Here is a 25,507-nt window from a genome sequence, read left to right as displayed (position 1 = left end):
ATATTATTTACTCTGTCAAGTTCGTATCAATCACGATAAGTAGTAAGTAGGTATGAGATATACGAGTCCAGTTTGTTTACGAGTATCGGTAATATTTGTGGCTTTGACTACTAACAAACCTCTATAAAAATTCCTGAAATTCACCGAGAATTATTTATCAATAATCGATGAAAAATATTTTGGTATGAAAGGTATTTTACCGGTTACTCGTCTTAAAATATATTCATTATCAGTCGTGTTGTGTAAAACGATAAAAAATAATTTAGTAAAATTAGTAGATTCATCGTTTATTTCCATTAAAGTTCATACAACTTTTGTTTAAATTAAACTTTCTTATATTTTTTTAATCCCCGTATAATATAATGTTAATTATATTATAACATACGTATTATGTAAAATATGTATGAAATAAAAAAATCTGCGATAAATTACAACGCCATTCCATCGTGAATTTTTACTGAGGAAGTTCAGTGCTAAGGGAAATTGGAGATAAATGTTTGTTTAAACGCGGTAAAAAATTGAGCATTTAATTGTGCGAAGTTTCTCGAAAATCTATGAATAAAAATGATTTAAATAACAATGAACGACTTTAACTACGTTACAAGTTCTTCCGAATCTACTAATGATGGGTGTTGTGATAGATTTCCGATTTCCGGTATGCCAACTCACCGACGACAACGGGTGACGTCACGGGCTAAGTTATTTCAAAATTATAAAACTTCGAAAAATCATAGCGGTGATAATATGACACATAAAAATAAAAATAATAAAAAAGGCTCAGTTTGATAATCTATGAACAAATATAAATATATTTATTTATAACTATTGAAATTCCTCGTTACGTACAATAGAGATATTTGTGGTTTTTTACATACCCAAATACTTTAATTTTATCACTTTATTATAAAAAGCGTTCTTATAATTTACCCAAATATTTAAATTTTGGTGGCCATTTTCAACGAGTTGCACATAACTCAACCCGATTCAAATTTTTAAAGCGAACGTATCCATCTCACATTTCAAGACAAAAATACTTTATTAATTAGTTTTATTGGCAGCATACTGATAAAATAAAATAGGAAAGAATGCATAAGTTAAGTATAACTTTAGAAAGGTGCTTGTTTAACTTTGAAACTGGGTCGGTAGGAAAAAATAGTGGTTAAAAGCATAGTTGTTTTTTTAAAATTTTTATAATGCTTCTTAACCAAAAAGTTAGTGCTTCAAATATAAAATTTATAAATAACACGAGTTTTGGTAGAGTGGGATTTGAACCTCGGACCGTTTTTATCCGTGCATCCACAATACTACCGCGGGACCACAACCCGATTCATCATTACTTTAATTTATTTTTAATCAACTCATTTTTGAAAGATTTATGTATTATTTGTTATACTTTAATTTCTGCAGATTCCAATTGTTACTTCTAACACCTGTAAAAGAAAATCGCGACATTACCGATTGATTCCCTTTTCACACTTGTCGGTAAATCGAGGCCGCAGGCGCAGATTGCAGATTGCAGATTACATAACCGTCAGTTATTCCAGCTGATCGACACATCACACTCACAGTCACACCTCACGTCACGTTCGGTTATTTTTAACTATTTTATCACCGGCGGCGGTGGTTATCCGGCGAGGATTGGGCGTGACTGCGCCATACAATTCTCAGTCAGTTATGCAAACAATACATTAGCACATTTAAATCACATTTTCGGTACCCGGTCCAGGGGTCGACAAGCTAAGGCTGAAGAGCCATATTTATATTAATAACAATATGGCGATTGAACGAAAACAACAAACAATGTTTTGAGTATGTCTAAATGTCTGTAGACATCGTGCATTTCCTCGCTTGGGAGTTATTCAAGAGGGAAAACATTTTTGAGATAGGAATATGGAAGTCTATGTCAAATCTAAAATATGTTATATGCAACAACTACGGGAAACAGGAAACCAAAATGACATAAACAGACTACAGCGACAGCAAAATAAAACACTGAAGCTAGTATATGACCTCCCTTATCTAACACCAACTAAATAACTTTTTAAAAAAACTAAACAATTAGGTAAATGTGAATAAAATTTTTGGAATAGAAGAATACTAGAATCTTTAAAATTTATTCATAAGTTAACCACTGATATAATTGTAGACAAAGAACTTAAGCCTGAAAAACATTGTAATAATCATGGACATGATACCAGAATATCAGAACAATACCACATACAACATTCCAAAACAAGACAAGGACAATCGAGACTAATAAATCATGGACCGAAATTATACAATAACTACTAGATAAAACTAAACAAAAGACTAAACTAAACTAAACAAACTTTTCAAAAGGCGTAAAAAATATAACTATCGAAAACAGAGTATGAATAAAAAATTATATATTATTTTTGTAAAATGAATGTAATAATCCGTAAGAGTTAATAAATAAATTTCAAATAATAAAAATAAAAAAGTCTAGACATTTACAGGGCTTATGACTCGTTATTGGCTGGTTTTGGCAAGTGGCCACTTTACACACTGTAACATTTACCATTCCTTCCTCGACTCTTTCATCCGTTGACTCCTATGAACTTTAGCTCTTTCAAGAGCTGAAACCTTTATCATGTTGGTGAGATGCATCCGGTTGAACCATTTCACTTACTACGCAACGCCTGAAAACATTTTTTTAAATTTTGATACTTCTTATACCACTTTCTTCAAACAACATTTTTTTTAGTATGTCCAATTGATTGTAGACAGGCTGAATTTCCTCCCTAGGTAGACAATGCAAGGCAATTAAAATAAAGTTGCGAAATAACGGGATTTGAACCTAAGATCTCTTATTTATTAATGCTTTATTAAGTTAGTTCATAACATCTTAAGAACTAATATAAACTTTTAATAATATTACAATTTCTTTATCAAAATTTCTCAACATATTTTTTCAAATTAATTTGAAACATTTAGATTGTTTCTATTTCCTTTATTTTTTCAGGTAACTCATTGTACAGCATCAATCCCTTGTACAATGAGTTTTGAGATTCTGTTTTTCTCCTCATTGATAATCTTATATTTTTTTTACCGACTTTTTTTTAAACTCTTTTTCAGTCTTATATCAAAGTTTTAAAAGGGCTTTTCTATAGCGAAGGTTGAATCCGGCAGCTTAGTGAACTTTAAATGTTTAAGCGGGCGGTGATTTTTAAGTAAATCCGACTGATCCACATTTATATTAATTAAAAACCCCCGAGGAATGAGTATAATAAAAGCGCCATACAAGATATTGTCCTTTTACGTTACATATATTATTTTATTTGATTACAAGCCAAGTAGACCAAAGTGAGTTTTTTGGACACTTCCTTCTGTTCCCGTTCAATTGAGGAAATAATAGTGTTAAAGCTGCTCACGATATTTGTGCTGTGTACGGTGAAGATATTATGAATTATTGACTATGTTTTGTAAAATAATGAACACATTATTTTGTGTCCTCTTCTCTTCATTTGGAAAAAAACGGGCAAAAGTTTTGTTAACACCGATGACAGTAATCCTCGAAGCATAATGATGATACGGGATCCCCTTATATGCTGTTTACTGGCCTTGACCTTGGGTGACCTTGACACTGTGGCCTCGGTGTGACCTTGAGTATCTTACTGCAGTACACGACGAGGGTAGCTCGTGCTGCTAGATGGAGATGGAGAGATAATTTAACAGTAAGAAAGACTCCAAGGGTTCGGCAATACATAACTCCCCATCTCAATACTGATTTATCATTCTATCTATCATTATTTTGTGATTGTATTTATTTGGTATTGGTTTTTGATTAATTATTTTAGTACAGTATAAGTCCTCTGACGGTGTTGTGTGTTCGCATCGCGGTCTTGTGGTTAGCGAGTTTGCCTACCACGCGTTAGGTCTCGAACCTCGAGCTAGATTATTATTTTTATTATGAATTATTTAAGTAACGCCAATTGCAATAATCGATATGATTAAGAAAAGGTCACGAAAGAGCGAATAACGTAACAATGAAAAAACAGTTATATAATAATAATAATAAATTGTATTCCAGTAAAATGGATAAATAGTGCAGAGCCAATTCTACCATATAAAACAAAAACAACGAATAAAAATAATCAACTTGTAGGAGAGAAAATAAAATGAATAATAATAAAATAGTAATTGAATGGTTTTTTGCATTAGTGGGATAAAATAAAATAAAATATTTTATGTTGTGTCCTTAATGTGGTCTCAGCATTTCCAGCCATCGCTCGAACAGCGGTAAATGGATCTACCCCGCAGTGGCTCGGAGAAGCGTATTGTTGGAGCTTTTCAGGCGTTTCCATCGGCCCCAGGCTCTTCAGCGTAAATATATGGCGTAAAGACCTCAAGTCTGGTCATGTCAAAAACGGACGTAACCGAAGGGCTTGTATAACAAGATGTATGAATATGGAAGAAGCTAGTCAGGAAAGACGTTTGTTGCGGTCCATCCTCTTTGCCTTTTTTGATTTTTTGATAAAATGGCGTAATGATAGTGGTCATAGTAAATAGCGACATTTGGCACAAGAGCAGCGATTTTTTTACACACTATAGATGTGTCTACCGTGTTTTGATTTTTACACACTGTAGATGTGTCTACCGTGTTTTGATTTTTATACACTATAGATGTGTCTACCGTGTTTTGATTTTTACACACTATAAATGTGTCTACCGTGTTTTGATTTTTACACACTATAGATGTGTCTACCGTGTTTTGATTTTGATAAATTGTTTCGTATGGGAGCAAGGACTATCAAAAAACTCATAAAAGCGCACAGTTTTATCTGCCGTCTTCAAACGGACGATGGGACGATATACAAAAATGAAAGAAAATTTCGTTCTGACATTCTTTCTAAAACAAAATCGGTTTAATTTTGGGACGCGGAAAACGGGACGAAAAAAAACATCTCGATTTTATTTGGGGGTAATCAATCTGACGTGCAGTTGTTTTTTTCGCATAATGTCGAGGAGGCATATGTGAGCGAGTGACAGAAAAACTATGTTCAAATACATTCGTATAATTATCTGAAACCCCTATCCTCTTAAACATGAGTCGATATACGCCGCGATTGTAGTATCCTATGCACCATTCGAATGGGGAATGATGATGATGTTGTTAATGACCCGATTAAGAAATTCTGCGGTCTGTTTCCGTAATCGCGTGTTATTATGATATATATGATATTATTATTGTTTGTAAACACGTCGCGCTGGAGTTGTGCCAAATCTTATCTTTTAAAATGTTGCAACGCTGACTTTGGTTCAGTATGTGGTCAGAGTCCTATTTTTACTTTATCTTTATTACTTTACTTTACTTCAGCTTTATCTTTATTACTTCTATTTACACATCTACGTAAGCTTGATTATTTCTTTATTTTTCATAAACAGCATAAATTGCCTTTAACTTAACATACTGTATGATTTGTTTATTTATTCATACAAAGATACACATTACACAATAATAATAACGTATCCCTAACTCTATGAGGCCGGGAGCCCTGCCTGGAGTTGTGATACAACATACTGGAAAGGGGAAGCATTCGTGTTATTAAAGAATACTAAAAACAAAAATAATTACATAAACATAGATTCCAGTAAGCCGCTTGTTGTATGCTGATGATGCAGTTCTGTTAGCAAGCAGCAACGAGGATTTGCTGAAGTAGTGAACAACTTTGAAGTGTTTTGGTAACCTGAATTTGTACATTTTTAGAATAAAGTGTACACGTATTCCATTTTTCATGGAGAAAAATTGATTTTACTGTAGATAATATTACAGATAAATGTTAACTTTTCATTGTAATACGGGCCCTGGAATCAAACCCGGGACCTCAAGCGCGGTAGGCGAATGCGCCAACTTCTGCATTACGAGGCGCACTTATCTCCACTCATTTCCTTATTCAGGATTTTTACCCGAGAGCAACCATCGAGTCGAAAGCACTCGTCCGGGATTCTGGTTCTATTTAACACACAATACTTTATTTTAAACCCGCCCGTACGCATAGAAAATACATATATATTGCAGTCTTGTATTAATCCGCAAATTTTTTTAAAACATAATTTATTATCCTAATACGTATTATGTTGAAATAAATACATTTCGTCATGATCGTAGAACAAAGAGGCATGTGATTTTCTTCAAATTTATATTAGAGCCGTTAAAATAATTTTTGACACTTTATGTCACAACTTGATAGGTACACAAATATATTATCTGATACTTGGTTTAGTTATATATATTTTTTTTTAAACCTTGAATATAAAGCCTCTATATAACCTTTTCAAGGTCAAATATAAAAGAAAGTCAATGTCGCATTTTTCATCTGCATCTGTCGTTGTTCTACGATCACGATGATTTTATGCAGTAGTTATCAGGCGCGTGCGGCGAAAATTATCAGTAGGGATGCTGACAAAAAATAATCCGTCTCTAGTAGGCATGATGGTGGATATAGGTATCTACTTAAAATCTATTTAGCATAGAATCACTTTCATAAAGTGCGCATGAGGTATTATTAGAAATTAAAGCCATATAAGTAAAACTCGAGTTCTTTAATTTTGGCCAAATTTCAATAATACACTGTTTAAATCTTTATGCTATATGTTATTAGAGTCGTGTTTTCTTTGCATTACACGAGTTGGATGCTCTTATCTCCATGAGTCTAATATATCAATATGACAATGTTATAATCCTTAATGCGCGTGCGCGGAAATTCGATCATTTGTAATAGGACTGGACTTTAATTGAAGAGTAGTATCCAGATTCCAGCTTAACTATAGAATACTATCAAGGCCAAGGTACCTCTATAATCAGAACGTTGATATAGGAAATGGGCATACGTAGGTAGGAATGTTATAATTTTAGCAATATTTTTGGATTTTAAAAATTCATTTATACAATTTTTAATAATAAATCATTTATAATTATTTTCAAATATTCAAGGGATGCGCCGCCGCCGCATCCACAGCTTGCGGAACGCGCCTGATAGTTATGTGCGTTTTTTTTTTATATGAACTTAGATTTCCAGATGAGTTGTGAATTATTCAAAACAGCATTGTGACAGCGTACGAGTATATTACGTGAGTCACTATTCACTACTAATACCAAGTTGTTATGAATAGATGTACAAATTGTACATAATCCATACGGCGCGTATACTCGTACTATACCTATATATTATTAACCAATCAGATACAGGCCAAATATTTAACCTAATTTCTTAGAATACGCAATGAATGCACACATTAAAAAATGTACCATAATTTAATATGTATGATTTTTAAATAGAAACTTCGCTGGTCTGTTTTTAAACCTTATCTTTATTATGAAATTTAATCATTGTTGACTGTATGTTTCTGTAAAATAAATAAATAAATATAAAAATAACCACACATGGGGAATTACACTTCACTTCAGTTAAAAATACAATTAAATTATGTTGGTACTTCATAAATATTATATAATATTTACTAACTCTTAAAAGACTGGTAAATAAATCCTTTGCGCACGGTGATGTAACATCGTGTTACCACAAGAAAAAATCGTTGTATTTTTATGTTCAGACATTTGAAAATAAAAAAAACATGGAGACATTCTGTTTTATAGTTCATTTTCCATTATTTATAAAAATAAATATATAATTTAGCCCTTTTATAGCTAAATAAATTAAAAATCATAAATACATCGGCCATCTTACATGCGTGCGTCCCCCATCAGTGTCAATAGCCGACTGAATCTTTGTTCTTACAAACACCGGCCACAGAATAGCGTATCTGCCTTTCTTGAAGCTGTATTGGCGTCACATTCATTCTTCGCTTAGCGAGGATAAATATTTTTTGTATTAAAATCCAGCATATTTATACAATATGTCTTTCCAAATCCGGCATGAATATGTCCATTAAAAGATTACAAGAAATACAACTTCGTAATTTAAAAAATAAGAAAGATATATCAAGGCTTGTTCGAGTATCGTATGTAGACTAGTGTGACAATGCAAGAGTTCATTCCAGACCCGATTGAAATCAGTATATCCGGCTTCAGGGGGTTGCTTGACATATTTAAAGAGGAATACCAGATTTGCGACCTTTTCATTACCCAACCTGTTTCTAAGTTTGGACTGGACCAATCTAAATGAAAAGTGTCCCTCTGGAGTTGCCGTTGCTGGAAACTATTCCTTGCTACGGTTGGATCTCCATTTTGGTTCACAACATGCAACAAACGCGACCATAAATATGGCGCCCTGGGAATCAAAGTAAAGTTAAACACGAAGAAACGCGGGAATGTCTCATAATATAAGGACACGTACTGAAATATAAATATCTTTCACATATTATAGTATATCAGCAATAAATATCATAACATATATCGTGATATGTATCCTTTGAATCCTGCAAACAAATAATAGTAAAAAAATATCAACCATTGTGGGGTGGCGATTTTTAATTTTCGTGTTATTATTTGATCAAATTGTTGATCTGTGTTAATTTTGCGGGGTAAGAAAAATGCGCTTTGCGAAAATGGCAGATATAGACAAAAACAATATGCCGCCAAACAAACCACAGCAGATAAAAATTCTACCTTTGGTAAGTCAGGAAAGGGGATCAGGGACAGGAATTCGGATGCTAAATCTCCAAGTCCTTTCTTATGGGTAGTGTTTCTTTTTTTGAGCGAACACAGCACTTTCACTATAATTGATGCGGGGAATATCTCGATGAATGCGGCGGCGGCGGCGGTCAGAAAATGCAAAGGCGAGCGGATGCAGGCAGAAGAAATATGAAAAAACGTGCTGTTGTGGGCAGACAATAATGCAGAGAGTAAAAACAAGATTGTTTATGTTGGTTGCTATGGATATAGAAAATTGTTCTCATAACAACCGTAGCTACCCATGGCCATAGCGACGAGGAGAATAAATACATATTTGTGGATTGAAAGTTGGGAAATCACGGAGTGGGATGTAGGATAGGTGGACCTTTATCAACTGGCGGTCCATCCAGCCACAAGCCACTCAATTCCACCAACCACTCGCGCAACCACATCGAATTACAAATTCATTGCATAAAATTACAACCAAATACCAAATTTTCGCTGGTTTCCGGAAAACGCGCATTGTAAATTATTTAATCGTGTTGAAACGAGTCTCCGGAGAAATAACAGTTACCTACTTAAAAGAAAACCCCGCTAATTAAGGAAAGGTTCTTAAATAAACTACACTCTGAATGCTAAAATAAATAATTGTAGTAATTATTTAGACCGTGAGAAAGAGTACATCGGTCGTACTAGGAACTTGTAAATCAGCCTTACCACTACGGTAGTCGAGCGGTTGTTATTTGCTATTCCCGCTAGTATTCTGGCTGAACTCAGGGTCACTCGACTTCATTCTCCATTCTTCCGCCTCAAATTATATTCGGTCATAAGACCCGACACTAAATAGTAAAACAAACATCATCGCGTTAGTTATGATTTTTTCTGTTTTAATTTACAACCAGCGTGTTTTCATTGCTAAAAATGATTTATAAGCATCGAATGATTTATAAGCATAAGCATCGAATCATTGCCGGTGCTGTAGGTAAATATTATTCGCGTTTATTTTCCGCGTTATTTTTTTGCAATCCTGCGATATTTTTTCTGCAAAAAAATACTACAAAGAAAAATCGTGGCAGACGGAGGTTCCGGTTTTCGATCATTTCAGTCTTTTAATATTCGTTATCTTGACTGTAAATCATAAACTAAAAAACATCAAAAGTTTTTATATGATTAACATTTTAAAATACAGGATGACCCCGATTACAGTGGGAAGTCAAACTAGTTACCTTAAATTGTATATAATGTAAAATCTAATTTTCATTACAAAAATGAGTTGTTTGAAAATTAGAAGTATCTTCCAGTTTATAGACAATTGAAGGTAACTCTCTTTACTTCCTATTGTAAACGTGGGCCTAGAATTAGTACATACAAATAATGCACCCGGCCCGCGATTACAAACGCTATCTTCATCGGAACATATCGAGACGGTATAAAGTAAAATCGATATTTTTGTACGAAAATGTGTATATTTGTATGAAAATTTGAAATATTTTCGCCGGTAACCTGTAATTGAACATGTTTAGAAAAAAATATGTGTATGTATTATATTTTTCAAACAGAAAACTTAATTTTACTTAGTCGATAAAATTGAAGATAACTATTAACTTACTATTGTAATACGGGTATGTATTTTGATAGGAAGTTATAATTTATCTACAAAGTAATATTACATTTTCTGTATGAAAAATTCAATATGTTTACAATTTTTTTTTCTAAACATGTTCAATTACCGGTTAAGCTAGGGTTTCCTAGGAGAGCGGTGCCCGTATTTTAACGGCCGTAGTGAACGGTGATGCAGTGGACAGCCGTCGTAACGTCGACTAGAGAGTGGTTTCCTAGGGAAACAGTGTTAAATGGTGTTGATAACACCGTTTTCCTAGGAAACCACACTCTAGTCACCGTTACGACGGCTGTCCACTGCATCACCGTTCACTACGGCCGTTAAAATACGGGCACCGCTGTCTTAGGAAACCCTAGCTTTACCGTCGAAGATACTTTGAATTTTCATACAAATATACACACTTTCGTACATAAATATCAATATTAGTTCGTACCGTCTCAATACCGATGAAGATAGCCGTTCATAATCGCGGTCCTAGGCCTCGATTTCAATGGAAAGTTAACTTCAATCTTCAGCTTCAATCATCTAAAGCTTCAATCATCTATAAAGAAAAATTTTTATTTAAAAGGTGTACATTTGTATGACTTTTTTTTACCGAAACATGTTTAATTACAGGTTACCGAAGAAGGTACTTTATTATACAAATACACACATTTTTCTACAGTTGCTTTGCCACCATAAAAAAACATTCATATTTTTCCACCTATTTTACTATCTACCTGAGTGTACGGTATCGAGATGTCAAAAGAGTCGGCTTTGTAATACCTCGGTAGACAAATACAGACGAAAGTTAGGCAAACTGTTTTGGTAATTGTCAAAAGTCATATAAAAATCATGTTCAAGCGAGCTTTTTTTGCTTTAATTAGGATTTTTTTGGGTTTATAAGTGGCCACTTTTTATCACGGAAGCCTATAGGTAAAACATGAATGAGAATTAATTTAATTAAGTAAAGAACGCGGAGTAAAGTTTCGGCGTCACTAATTGGTTTAATTCGATCATATGACGTCATATAGGTCAGACAAGTCAGTAGGCATACAAGATCTGGACTTTTTTGGTTTAAGTTTACAACGGTTTAAACGAGCACTAAATAAATAGTCCAGATCTTGTCTCGATGTCCCTTATGTCCGATGTCAATGCTTCTTTTCGTTTTTTTAATGTTCTAAACTATTATTTTATTGTAATATTTAAACCTTATAAATTGTATACATGGACAATGTCCGTTAATAAATAAATAAATAAATACCGAAGTAGATAGAAGATAGCCTTTTGTTATTGCCTCCCTGTGCTTTTAAGTGCATCTGTGTGTAAAATATCGTTTCGTGACCGACAAAAGAAATTGCAATTCCGGCCACGCGTTCGTCCCTATCGCAATCTGAATTGCTAAGGAAGCATCGCTCACAAGTGCTGGTGCTGGTACTTTGCAAGGCCGGCCCGCTCGCAACTCGCAACTCGGGGGAGCACCTTCCTCAGCGAGCACACTGCGTCATCGTCGCGCGCCGACAGCTGATTGGCTGGGCGCGGTTCCTCGCGTTAACCGTGGTATTCCTGCTAAGTCTCGTTAGGGCTTTATAATGAGCGTTATTGTTTATTGATGCGGTTCACTGCCGGCGTTTGATCGACTCTTACGGTCTTTAGATTTAGATTATCACGTTTGTCAAGTTATGTCGTGAGCGATCAAGGTTTCGCTAACAAATTGTACGGTTGAGTCCATTGATTACTGCAGTTGCTTAAACATTTATAATATGTCTTAATCCGATAGAAATTAATGGTCGATTAACTTTCGTAAAAACTATGTTGTTTCCCACTTGAAATAAAAAAATGTTTAATTATAATCGAGGTACTAGTTCAATTAGAAAGAATAATATGTTTTTTTTTTATTCATCAAATATGTTAGTTGTAAAATTCTTCTTCAAACGTATTTTTGAAACTAAAAAAGCGTCACTCTCTCCATAGCTTTGACCTTTAAATTAACTAGAATTTATAAGTAAAATATAATAACAATTCCAAAAATAATACCTCCTAGTATATAGTTCTGAATCAACAGTTAATTGGATCATTTTACTACATAAGTTTAGTATTCGTGATTGACAAGCCCCGTGGCGCAGTTGGTTAGACGGCCAACCGTGAAACTGGCGTCGCGGGTTCGATTCCCGCCAGTTGCAAGAAAAAAATCCAAGAAAGATTTTTTTCTCAATTGGTCTGGGTGTTGTGGTGTATTTTTAATTACCTTCTTCCATATCCCCTTTATCTTACCTGCTGACAAGCCTTAAAATATAGACTTAGCGGGTTATTCCTTTAAAAAAAAAACACCGTTAAACTCCCAGATTTTATAATATTATGAGATAAGCTTCTAAAAACAAGACAAACCCACAATTATAATATCATTGGTAAATTTATATTCCATGTAAAACGTATTTTTATCTTGCGATGTTCATTCTTTAATTATATATACAAGAAATACTTTCAGATAAATTTAGTCATTATGGAGATCTGTGCAAAAATGTTCTAATCGTGAGTTATAAATAACTACCTGTTGTAAACAACCCGTTGAAAATGGCCCCCAAAATTGAAATATTTGCGTGAATCATAAGAACGCAAATATTTTCAATAATAAAAAAAAAACTAACAATAATATTAACTACTAACCAGTGCTGGTTGTTTTTTTGCTGTGATATATCGAAATAAGACTACAACGACAGCAAAATAAAATATTAAAGTTAGTATATGACCTACCCTATCTATTTAAACAAATTAAGCAATCAAATGTAAATGTTGAACTAGAATCCTTAAAATGTATTCATAAATTAGCCACTGATGTAATTGTAGACGAAGAACTAAAAATTGTAGTAAACATGGACCCAATACGAGAATATCAGAAAAATATCATATAAAACCTTCTAAAACGAGACAAGGACAGTCGAGACTAATAAACCAAGGACTGAAATTATACAATAAACTACCAGACAAAACTAAATAAAAGACAGACAACCTTTACAAAAGATGTTAAAAATATTATTATTAACAGTAGAATGTGAATTTTAAAAGAAAAAATATTTTGTTAAATGTATGTAACCCGTTTATCAATGAAATAAAAAATCTATTGGCAACAAATAATAAATAAAAACACTGAACTTCCTCATTGTGCTATTTTTTTTAATATATGGTAATGTATATTTGGGATACATCCGTAAAAAATAAAACTTTTCAAAAGTCTGCTTTGAAAAAAGAAAATTCAAAATCAGTGGGCCGGAGAATCAAAAAGGTCTGTTCGATGCGTGTGAATGCTTTAAAAAGGACCTTATCGAACGTATTGTTTATTTTTTTTTATTTGACATTCACGGCTCTTCAAGGCCTTAAAAAAAATAGAGCTACAAAAATAACAATGCATACATAAAAAAAAGTAAATAAACAGTGGAGCCATAAGTTGCACCCGAGTAAAGCCGAACGAAATCCGACACACCCCGACTGCAGGTTTCAGCTGAGCCGAAGTTTCAGCCAATTTTCTGCCGAAACCGGCCACTCTTGAATATTTTCAAACCTTTAATAAAATAAATTGTTTTGAAATGGTCCGTCTCATCTAAGGAAGCCTGAAATCGTCTGCCCACTCGTTTGATGATTGTGAAAGTCTTTATTGCACCTGGCCCCGACTACAATGGGAAGTTAATAGAGTTATCTTCGACTGTCTATAAATAAAAACCGATAATTGTGTACGAAATGAGTATATTTGCATGAACATTTAAAGTATCTTCGTCGGTAACATATAATTGAATTTGTTTAGAAGAAAAAAATGTGCGCATATTCTACTTTTCATACAGAAAACTTAATTTTACTTCGTAGATAAAATTGAAGATAAATGTTAACTTCAAGAACACTTGAGTACAATATACCAAAAATGTATAATATGCTCCCATTAAATATTAAAGAACAAAAAAACTTATCAAGCTCAAAGAGAAAGACGTATGCTAAAAATCTAGCTTTTAGAACGTGCTTTTTTATATTGATTTTTTTGTGTTTTTCTTATTTTATTTGCACAATTTTTATTTTTTCCTCTACCTGTAACATATTTCTAATGCACATGGGAATACATATTTTCTTTTTTTTCCCATAGTATTAAGAGTTTGTTATATGTTATAGAATTTGAGAGATAAGATTATGTACATATATTAGAACTTAACTATAAGCACCTGCTGACGAACTGCATTTTATGCAGTTCAGTAGGACTTGATAATTTGTATTTTACTTTTTGTATGTTTTTGATAAATAAATTTATTAAAAATCGGGGTTCTGATACCCTTCAATATTCATTCGTGTTGCTCGTGTCCTATTTCGCTTATTTATTAGAAGAAGCATCCCCTACATCGGGGGTGAAACACTATACTCGATGTTTGCTTTACGCATGGAACGATGTACAATAATTGCTGGATGGGAGTTAACAGGTTTCGTGTATTTCCAGAATGACTGGCAAGTGGAAGAGACAATTCGCCGGCTGTGGCTTCTGTTCCACACGCGCTGAGAGGTCCTTCACCGCGGGATAGAAGCGCCGCCCACGCGCAGCGGTGAGTTCTCCGACCAATTAATGCAAACAATCCGGCGAGGATGTTATTCCTTGACCCAATTTAGAATCCTCCCAGGAATGAGCAGTACGGATATGCGCTGATTTGTAACGAGAGCGATCTGTTTATTATTTATTTATATTAATTATTATCATATTATATGCATAAAGTTTTATATTTATACAAAGTTGCTTTGACTATCTAACTAGGGTAATTTACCCCGTTCTAAGCCAGTCAAAAAATATATTTAAAAAAGTAATCAATACATAGAAAAAATAAACCAAGGTAGTAAACATAGTGGAAAACATAATAAACAATGTAGTAAAAACATAGTAAAAAACATATTTAAAAACCCAGTAAAATTCGTTGTAAAAAACAAAATACGTAGTTAGAAACATTGTAAAAGTCAATTAAAAATGTATGTATGCATTGCAAAATACAGTGAAACATAGTAAAATACGCAGTAAAAAGAAACATGTATTGTACATCAGAACAATATCACATACAACATTCTAAAACGTGACAAGGACAGTCTAGACTTATAAACCAGGGACTGAAATCATTAAAAAAACTACCAGATAAAAAAAAACTACCAGATAAAAAAAAAACTACCAGATAAAACTAAACTAAAGAATCATACAACCTTTACAAAACATGTTAAAAATATTAACAATAGAATATTAATTGATTATTTTTTAAATTATTTTTAAAAAGAAAATATTGCAGAACCACCTTTAAGATCAATATTTCATGTCTAACCTGTCAGGAATCGCATCTGGGACCTCAAGCATGGTAGGCGAACGCGCCAACCACTACACTACGAGGTGGACTTTTAAATTTTTTATTAATTGATATAGTTATATAATTTTTTACCCAAATATTTCAACTTTGGTGCCATTTTCTTTCAGTCGTAAATAACTGTGTAATTATCTAAAATGGGAAACAAGTTGCGGTAGAGCGGGGTTCGAACCCCGGTCCTCCCGATCCAGAGTCCGCAACACTAGCCACGGGATAACAACCCGTCTTATTCTTGGACTGGACTGGCGCCCGAAGTGTAAGACTGATCACCTTACCTTCCATGTAAAAACAATGATTCAGTTACGCTGCAAGCGAAGTAAATACGTGCGAATAGGAAAATTATGAAATCAATAGTAATTACTATGTAAATGAAAACATTTTTTTACTGAATGAAATTCCCAGATCAGTATAAATCCAACTTTCCTTATGTAAATTTATTTCTAAAGTTGATCTCTGAAGAGCCGCATTCTGAGAACTTCCTCTCCGGGAGAATCCAGCAGAAAGGCGGACAGCGGCATTACAATCATTTATCGAGAATGTAAACCCACTTAGCGAGATTTCCCGAACTCGGGAACTGTGTTCCGGCTCCCGGGTTCCGGGAACTCCAAATCTCGGAGATAGCGTTTCTTGTGTTGTTGGAATACCTTTATGTTCATGAAAGGCCGGCCTTGAAGATTTCATACTCCGTACGCGCCGAGAATATATTATCAACAGCTCGAAAAGATTCGCGAACTTCGGTGAAACTTTTATAGAGCTGTGAAAAGTGAATTTAAGCTGCCTCGCCAGAGCGGCGAAGAGGTACACATCATCAAACAGAGTGAGCAAACATTTTAAGTATCCGGGCGAATGAAGAATACAGCAATGTGTGTTAATAGAACTAGGGCCCCGATTACAATGGGAAGTTAACAGAGTTATCTTCGACTGTCCATTAAGAAAAACCGATATTTGTGAACGAAAATGAGTATATTTGCATGAACGTTCAAAGTATCTTCGTCGGTAACCTATAATTAAACATGTTTACAAGAAAAAATTGTATGCATATTGCATTTTTCATACAGAAAATGTAATATTACTTTTCATGCAGGAAACTTAATTTTACTTAGCAGATAAAATTGAACATAAATGTTAACTTCCCATTGTAATCGGGGCCCAGGGTCTTTATTCAAATCGGCAGTTCTAATTTATCTTCAATTTCATCTACCAAGTAAAATGAAGTTTTCTGAATGAAAAAAAAAATATGTTCACAATTTTTTTTAAAACATGTTAAATTACCGGCTACCGACGAAGACACTTTGAATTGTCATACAAATATACACATTTTCGTACATATATATCGATATAAGTTTATTCCGTCTCGATATGTGCCAATGAAGATAGCGTTTGTAATCGTGGCGGACGAGTGTTATCGATTCAACGGGAACTTTAAATAAAAATCCTGAAAAAAGAACCTGGGGAACAGGATATCAAAATGACATAAACAGACTACAAAGACAACAAAATAAAGATTAAAGTTAGTATATGACCTTCTCTATCTAACTGCAACTAATGAACTTTTTAAACAAACTAAGCAATTAAATATAACTGAACTCTTTCAACTAGAATCATAAAAATTTATCATAAATTAGCCACTAATGTAATTGTAGACGAAGAACTAAAACTTGTAAAAAAATGTAGTCAACATGGACATAATACGAGAATATCAGACAAATACCATATACAACTTTCTAAAACAAGACAAAGACAATCAAGACTAATGAACCAGGGACTGAAATAATACAATAAACTACCAGACAAAACTAAACAAAAGACTCAGACAAACTTTTCAAAAGATGTAAACAAATATTATTTTGAACAACAGAGTGTGAATGAAAAATGTTCATACTATTTTTGTAAAATGAATGTAATAATCCGTAAGGGTTTATAAATAAATATAGATTAAACACCTTATTTTCATGTAACAGATGATCGAAATTCACTGCATCTGGTGCATCAATGCAGTGCCCTATGAAACACTTGGTGCGCAAACGGAAATTATGTTTGCTGGATTTTTCTGGGTTATTATTTCGTGTGTCGTTCGCACTCTTCCGACATTTCGAATTATCAGTAATGCGATCTGAAACGTTGGAAAATTGTGCAAACGGTACGAGGCGTGATAAGCCAGAAAAAGTCATTGTGCATCTGAACAGCCGCGAAAATCTTGTATGATTGTAGCTAGTTTCTAACGAATTAAGAGGTAAAGATAGCCGTTTCAATTTCGATTTTCCTCCCCTAAAAAATAAATTCAACAGTGTTGGACAGACTCTATACGGTCAATATGAGTCCTATAGAACGAAGACCAAATTGGAAAAGTAATATCAAGTAAATATCACACATAATATTTTTCATCACCGGTACTTACCCAATGTCGTATAATTAAATATACACGTTACAAGGGGGTAAAATATTGCATTTTAATTCGTATGTACGAGTATTTGCATGTTTATCGTGATTTGCTATCTCTTTTTTTCCAATTGTTTATGGCAACGCGATGTTCGCTAAAACAGAGGTGTATTTAGTTAGGAGTTACCGTGTATATTTATTACACGTCAATGTCAGTACCCACTCAATTCATTTCCCGCTCGCTCAGAGTGGAAACCATTCCGGCCGAGCGCCGTTCCCGCGGAAAGTCGCTTGGAAAGTGTGCCGAGCGCGGGAGAAAGCGGCTCTCCGGTGCCACTCGGCCCCTTCCGGAATCGCTCGGTTTTCTTCGGCCGTGATCGGAAACCTCCGCCGAAGGCCGAATGCAAAAATTCACCTTTGTGTTCGGAAGGTGTATGTGACGAGAATATAAAATTAAACGCTGTGTATAAAAATGACTTTCTTTTATGAATTTACATATATTTGTATTTCATAAATTCATTATGAATTTCCTTAAAGGATGGAAACGGAAAACAAGGAAAACCAAAATGAATTGATGAAACACATGATATTTAATTAGCAACGTGATTTATTTTTTTAATCCTGTTTTACGGCTATGATATCACACGAGTCCTACATATAATAAAATACTTAGGATATCCCTCTTATTTTTTAAATAATGAAGTCGTATTTTGCCATAACAGCCCTTATTATTATGGAAAATAGATTATAAAACAGTATGTATTTTATGTGTTAAATTACTGTTCTTATTTAAAAACAGGTCATGTATTGCTGCAAAAGCTGTTGTATTTTGCTATAATATGTATCTATTACGTCGTAGCACTGTATTTTAAGAGTTAAATTCAATATAGTTATTATAAATATTTAAAGCATTAACTTTGTGGTTAAACATATTACTAAATATTTGTATATCATCACTTACCGACTTTTCTATGTCTATCAGTGTCAAAACGTACCCGTCTCTTCGTCAGGACACAAATTAAACCTACATGCGAAACCCACATACACCTTCACCATAGTTGTTACACGAAAATATAAAACCAACACGACATGCATTTTAATGAGCACAAAATATTTGCATAACCTAATCAGTGCATGTAAGGGTTTTACATGCACTGATTAGGTTATGCAAATATTTTGTGTTTGGGAAGAAACAGTTGAAAAAAGAGGGAGGGGATGAAGGGAGGGGCGTGAGTTTAATCGGAATAGGGTGACTATTACAATGAAACATCGTATAACGGGCTATATTGAAAGGTTGTTTGGTTGTTAATCAAAGGAACATTATTTTTAAAAGCTTTCCTGGGTTTTGCATGTTGGTTTAAATGATGTCCTGACGAAGAGACGGATACGTTTCGAAACCGGATACGGTAGATAAAGAAAAGTCGGTAATTGGTTATGTACAAACATTTTATAACATTCAATATAAATTAATTAATGATTACGATTAATTAATGATTAATTAATTAGTGATTGGGTGCTAATTAGAAAATGCAAAAAATTATCACGAATGTCCTAAAATAAAGAATTGTTTTTTTTTTAATACTCCGTTACTCTCGAAGATTAAACCAAAACTATTTCTTCAATGAATTTTATTTTTAAATCGGACCAATGCGATTTAGAATCCTTCGATGTCCCAACTTCGTGTATGGGATATTCGACTGTAACGCCGCTAAATTAGGAGGCCGAAGAATTGTATTTGCTCTTTCCAACTTTTCACAGTTGTTGTGTGCCCACGTGACTCGTCCCGCGGTACCGTTTCCCGCCGAATTCCGCCCATACTTTAACCGTTATCGTAACACTTTTATTCCCGTTTGCTCAACACACGCTTAACCCGAAACCGCTGACAGAGCCGTACAATATTCCTCGAGTCGCCCGTCGGTTCGATTCAACCGAACACCGACAGCTCGGCTCTTCTGGTTTATCCACGGCGCGGTTAACCGCCGGCTGCCTGTTGACGGTGTAAAACCGTCTGAGGTTATCCATCAGTGGGAGTTGACTAGAAATAGACGAGCCTCGCTGACCGCCTTCGCATCGAGATGAAATCATCAGAGATTATGACGAAATGATGATGATTATTTATTATGGTCGGTGCTGAGATCGACAGTGAATTCGCGGTTATGATTTTCAATTGCGTTGCGCAATTTCTTTATAATTTTCACCATCTGTATTATTTGTCCTTTGTTCTTCATTTTTCAATATTACGCCATCATTATGCGATATTATATAAACAAACAGGTTTAATGGGATTTTCAAAGCTTAGTTCACAATTTTCCAAACGTTTTTCGACAGGTTTATATCCAATAAATTTATCAAATAAAGATTAATTGGTATTAGCTGGTTTATTACCTTTAAGAAATCAACAGATATTTAAAAAAAAAAACTACCTACTGAATTAAGGTTACAAAATACATTGAGGTATACCCATATAACTAGAGTAAACATAAGCGTTTTAAATATGTTCCCTCAACCTGCTGCCAATTGGTCTACGTTTGATGGAAGGGGCTTTAGTCTGTTGCGAGCGTTCGCCAGCTACTTTTCTCCTCGAAATTACTAAAATGCCTATATGTACGCTAAGATCCTGCACAAATTGATCTGGAAAAGCGATGGTATAACCTTTCACCGGCAAGTAATGTTCTTATCTTAATCAATACTAGTTTAAAATAGCTATTTTAATGTCAAATAACGTCTTAATTATATGTTACAATTCGTGAGTTATCTCCTGTCTCCGTCCTGCTCAGTTAGTCGGGCGTAAAGCGAAACGACAAACAAAGGTGACGCGTATGCGGAAGACAGCGACATACTGAATAGAACTTACAGTAGACCGTGCGTAAAAAGTCCGTGCGTTTTAATGTACTACTTGTTTTGCTTGTCAAAGTCGACGTGACTATACTTGCTATCTCCGCTGGTCGATCCCTGTCCTTTAGGGACGATTTTTTAGCTCGGATTTGTATGGAGTTTTGTATCTCTATATATTAAATCTCAATGACAAAGTACTATATTTAATTTTTATTATAATTATGTATAACTTTCTTATACGGGGGCCTTAAGGCCGCTTTGCAAAGAAAGTGATTTAATGAATATTGATTTTAATTTGACTTTAAATTACAATTTATGTTAAACAATTTAATTTGTCATCACATGCTACGGATTTATTCAAATGATTCAGAAAACAGGTGGGTTTTACATTTTTTTCCGACTGATAACTTCGCTCCCATAGTTTCGCACTTCTGCTGGGAGAATCCATGCCACGGGGCCTGCAACGGCAAATGCGCGGTCACCGAATTTAGTGCGATGATTGTATACAGATATAATGGCTTTTTTTATATACTTTTAGATATTGCGGATCTAATTGTAAGACGTCTCTCAGCTGAAATGAGATTCTTTTGTCATAGGTATTTTTTGCAGCATTCACCGTCCATTCGATCTACATGTAGCACCATAACCAACGCAGAACTCCTTTGTTGATTTTATCGATAATGCTTTTCTCAGCTTTAAATAATTTATTTATTTTTATTTTTTTATTTCACGTTTTACATAACACTTTAAAAAAAATGAATACCTCACTGGGCACAACCCGTGTCGAGGCATTCATTTACATGATTTAATATATTATACTTATGGTGTCTAAAAAATATATATAAAATACATATAAAATAATACATTCTTAAATCCACACAGATTTATATATACATAAATAATAGTAAGAAAAAAAAAAAGAACAGAGAAGAAAAAGAAAACAACATTATATTAATAGTACAGCTCACATATTTAACTACTGTGCAGACATTATGTCAAGTAACAAGCTACTGTCAGCTCCCGGTGGCTCAACAACGGATCTCGCCATTTGCGCTGTCGTACATAGTTTTACCACACGTTCACCTGTATGATCGCAATTCGACAGCTTTCAAACTACTAAAACAATCCAACCGTTCGAGGAAGACCGTGTTATTCAAATCAGGACACAACTATCGGTATACCTACCCATAATGCAGGTAGTTTATTTCCGAATCCAAGTCCAGGGTCAATGAAATGATACTAGTGTAAATAATATACATATAATCATATTTTGGGTGAATGAATTTGTACTAATATCTGGTAGCGATATTTACCCGTCTAAAAACATATTACACTATGTATCTCCGCTTTTAGTTGACAACAAGAGAGTTTTTTGTACGAATTATATGAATCTTATATCTTTTCGCGATTTTTTATCGATCTAGGAATGGTCAAATGGAAAAAAATAATCAAAAATATTTTAATAAAAACGAACTACTTTGAAGAACGTCGCTAGTTCATACGAATCAATCAATGATAAGAGAGTTATGCAAGATTTCCGGTTTACTCGCCATCAATGGACCAATGGGCAGAGCTGATCGAGAATAAGCGGAAGAGAACCTTTGACGTCACACGCGGTGTTATTTCAGAAATAAAAAAAATCATAGCGCTGATAATAAGATTTATGAAAATTGAAAACAATTTATTTTGCCTTAATTTAATAGTCTATTAACAAATATTATTTTTTTAAACCACTGAACTTTCTCATTTTGAATGCTCTAATTTTTACCCCGCTTAAGAAATCATTTTTTGTATCCTGTTTACCGTAGGGCTAAAGTGCCTCTTTTAACAAGCCAAGCGGAAATGAAGTCGATTCTATAGAATTTTTATTCAAAACTATGTCACGGATGTTCGAGGAATAATCTAAAACAAATAATTATTTGCGATCGCAATTTTTGCATTAGGTTACAAAGAGTCTAAAGTCCCCGACACCTACCCTGATTCAGTGCCTATGTTTTTATTATATTAAAATAAAACAATTAAAACGCTTAGCGAGGCAAACTGCGTGTTGCGCAAGGTACATTTAATACCGCCGATTCATTAGGAAACATTGTTATGTTTTTAATAATTTTGTTAGGAATTCTTTGAAGGCCTTTTCATACTGAACATGTTTATAGTGGGTATTATTATTATATATTCAGTTAAGTGTCAGATGTGATAGAGCAATGTACTGTGTGAAATGATTACTCGTAATTAGTATCAAGACAATTTTAGAACAAAATAGAATATGTTTTGTAAGGGGAATACGGAGATTTGCAGAGTTTCTGATCCATCACTGATTACACTGAATAACATTTTTAATTCTGCCAATATGACAATTATACATAATTTACATTTATGACGAATGTACATTTTATTTTCGTACCTTCAGTTTTTGTGCGGTTGACTCCTTGAAGCTGAACAATTACGGTAGCTGTTCACAGGTAAAACGATTCCCAAAAGTTTTCATATTTTTTATAAGTTTTTATTAAGAACACCACTTTGAAAAAAGGCTACAATTTCCACCCAAATACTGTATTTAACTTTGAGCTTTAAAAAAACAATGCACACATATTTATGCAAAGAAGAACAAAGTTCGGAAATATGATAATATTTTCATTATGACCGAAATGTCAACACGAAGTTCTGCGCTGACTCTTTCTAGAAATGAACAGTGCGCTAGGCCCGCTTAATCGATATGACCCGCATAATCGGAGGAATAAATAATAAATAAAATATCGGTGACGGTAATTTATAATAAATAAATAAAAAAATCACAATATATCAACTCGTAGTGTGACATCACAGAAACACATTGTACCGCGGAGGAGAACTTCTTTCGGACAGAGATCTTTTAGCTTTATGGCTCCTGCCTGTTGTTGTTGCCTGCCTGGGTGCACGTGTCATTAGTTCGTATGACAAGTTTCAACTTGATCTCTCAAGTAGTTTGCTTACACGAATTTTTGTAGTGGACGTCTTGTGCGTTTGTCCGTAAAGGGTACGAAACATCTTGCACAAAGAATTGAGGATGCGAAAGCTCTGCGCGAGATGGGTGCCGCATTTGCTGAATGCCGACCAAAAGCAAATGCGCAAACGACTTTCGCGGCAATGTTTGGACCGATTCAATAAGGATCCAACCGATTTTGTGCGGTGATTTGTCACCGTGGATGAGACATGGATCCAACACCACTCGCAGTGGGTGGAAGCCGTTAGTTCAGCGCCAAAGAAAGAGAAGTCGATCGCATCTGCCGGAAATATCATGGCCAGCGTGTTTTGGGATGCGAAAGGGATCCTGTTAATTGATTACCTTGAAAAAGGCAGAGCAATTACAGGCGAATATTACTTCAACCTTCTTGACCAGCTGGATGCCAAAATTCGCGAGAAGAGGCCTGGCTCGAAGAAGAAAAAAATCATCTTTCACCAGGACAACGCACCTGCACACAAGGGTGGGTGCATTGGCGATGGGAAAACTGCGGGATTTGGGATACGATTTGCTCGACCATCCCCCCTATTTTCCTGATTTGGCACCCCCAGACTTCTATCTGTTCCCAAACTTTAAGGATTTTTTTTCTGGGAAGCGCTTCGCGTCCAATGAAGAAGTTGAGAGGGCCATATAGTAATATTTTCACAGCCTTCCAGACTCTCACTTCCGAGAAAGAATACTGATGTTGGAAAAAACGCTGGACTAAGTGTGTCAAAGTCAAGGGAGATTATGTAGAAAAATAAAATCATTTTTTTAACTAAAAATCGCAGTCTTTCATTGTCAGGCAGAGAACTTTTCAGCTTACCCTCGTACTATACAAAAAAATAAAATAACCCAGTGGCTTATTCTGTTAGGAAGAAAAGAAACTTAGAGCTTATTAAACTACATTGCAAGGTAAGTAATATTAATATTATCCACGACAATTTAAATACTATTCAATACAAAGACAAGAAGGATAAAATTTATATGTATATTTGTGTATGTAAGGGTGTGTATGTATATGTGTGTGTATGTGTGTGTATGTATGTATGTGTATGTATGTATGTGTATGTAGATATGTGTATATATATGTATGTTTATATGGATGTATATGTGTGTATGTATGTGTGTATGTGTATGTATGTGTGTATGAATGTTTATAAGGGTGCACACGTGTGTGTGTATGTGTATGGAGATATATAAATACACAGATATGTTAGCCTGCCTTAGCACGGGTCTTCTCCTACTGGGCATTACTCAATAATGTATATAAAGACAAAAAAAATAATATATATACTACTATAAAATATTATTATCGATATTAAAATATAATGGTAAGCTGCGCATGATCACTTATATGAACGATTCGCCCCGGGGATATATTATATTTTATTGTAAAAAATGCTAACTGACAGGATTCTTATTGGAATCACAATAAATTTTGTAGCAAAATAATGTCTCATTTTTAGATATCCGAATTTGATAATAATTTCAACGCAATAACATCGTGCGAAAATGTAAATTCCGCAATTTATAAGTGTTCGTTTCATTTAAGAGTAAGAATTTTGAGAGAATTAGGTTAGTTGCTTCCTTTTTGCTTTCGCGTTCCGTAGATTTTCCAATAATTTTCTATTTTATGAGCCCGGAAGCGATGAGTTCTTATTAAACATATTTTGAGATATTTTATTTATCGAGGATTTACCCATCCGCGAATCGGTAGCCGCTTTTGATATTATTCTTTGTCG

At 34.2% G+C, this 25,507-nt stretch overlaps 1 protein-coding gene across 2 annotated transcripts in view; it reads left to right on the top strand.

The window, feature by feature from the left end:
• Positions 1-25,507, top strand: part of LOC148280336 (uncharacterized) — a 131,082-nt gene that overhangs the window by 72,552 nt on the left and 33,023 nt on the right. For both annotated transcript variants that reach the window (XM_088228558.1, XM_088228559.1), the window contains exon 2: positions 14,671-14,773. The gene's annotated coding sequence lies outside the window, so the exon portion shown is untranslated. The remainder of the gene's footprint in view (positions 1-14,670; positions 14,774-25,507) is intronic.

This window comes from Micrasema longulum, unplaced genomic scaffold (genome assembly GCF_059751315.1).
Source record: "Micrasema longulum isolate JH-2025_06_02 unplaced genomic scaffold, ASM5975131v1 h1tg000594l, whole genome shotgun sequence".
NCBI lineage: Eukaryota > Metazoa > Arthropoda > Insecta > Trichoptera > Brachycentridae > Micrasema > Micrasema longulum.
This window is presented reverse-complemented; position numbering and strand designations above follow the sequence as displayed.